The sequence below is a fragment of the Euprymna scolopes genome, chromosome 12 (assembly GCF_053919585.1).
Source record: "Euprymna scolopes isolate OS-2025 chromosome 12, ASM5391958v1, whole genome shotgun sequence".
Taxonomy (NCBI): Eukaryota; Metazoa; Mollusca; class Cephalopoda; order Sepiida; family Sepiolidae; genus Euprymna; species Euprymna scolopes.
In genome coordinates, this window is record NC_136493.1 from 135,524,303 (window position 1) to 135,525,465 (window position 1,163).

Here is a 1,163-nt window from a genome sequence, read left to right on the forward strand (position 1 = left end):
AACATAAAAACATTTAATGCATATACGGAATTTTTCTCGCGTTCTTCTCTAGCTGCGACGTTTAAACATATATATATATATATATATATATATATATATATATATATATATATATATATATATATATATAAATCATTTCAATAACAGTGACGCATATTAAAGTGTTTTTATACTAATAATGTTAACACTACGACTAATCTTAACATTTTCACCAAAGACGTTATTAAAACATTTAAGATATTCCTTACTCGATACTCAACACAGCCGGAACCAAAGGTACGGGGATACTCAATCAGTACGGCATACTCATCTGCCAGTTACAGCCTGAAAAGCGAACATTAATCACGCACCTATAAAATATCAACGAAAAAAATGGGCAGAGCCAAATCTTCCATCCTGTTTAACCACACACGCACGCGCGCACACACACACACACACACACACACACACACACACACACACACACACACACACACACACACACACACACACACGCACGCGCGCGCAGAGTATTATTGCATAATTTTCTTTATTCATACAAACATAATTGCCTACATATGTGGAGACATGTTTCAGTTGTGATTTCATTTTGAAATCTAATGTCAATAGGCCACTATTCTTGTCTCGTGTGTGCTGGATTTCGAAAGAAATCACAGCTGGAACAGATATGTTGCGACGAATCACAATTAATATTATATTAATATAATATGTTTTCAAAATCACTATATTTAATGAATAATTAATATTGTGTCAATGTGATTAATTTACGTTATAGTTAATATTTTAGTATTGCAATTTAAAAAAATTATTGCTTAAATTTGTAAGGTATGGAATAAGTAACGCGGTTTCATTCGTCTTAAATTTTACTGGACAAACATGTATTACAGTAAATCGAGAAATTAACATGATGCGTCTCAGTAGTTAAAGAAACATGTTTAATTAATTAAATAAATATATAAATAAATAAAATAACACAAATAAATAAATAAATTTAATGGAATAACACATGTAAATAAATAAATAAATAAAATAACACAAAAACAAATAAAACAAAATAGCTCAAATTAATAAATAAATAAAATAAAATAACACAAATATATAAATTAAATGGAATAACACAAACAAATAAATAAATAAATAAATAAATAAAATAACACAAACAA

The 1,163-nt window shown here is 27.8% G+C and overlaps 1 protein-coding gene across 2 annotated transcripts in view; it reads left to right on the plus strand.

Moving 5' to 3' along the window:
* Positions 1-51, plus strand: part of LOC145291629 (uncharacterized) — an 85,069-nt gene extending 85,018 nt beyond the window's left edge. For both annotated transcript variants that reach the window (XM_080137702.1, XM_080137701.1), the window contains exon 2: positions 1-51. This exon is cut by the window's left edge and continues 880 nt beyond it. The gene's annotated coding sequence lies outside the window, so the exon portion shown is untranslated.
* The last annotated feature ends 1,112 nt before the right edge of the window (positions 52-1,163 follow it).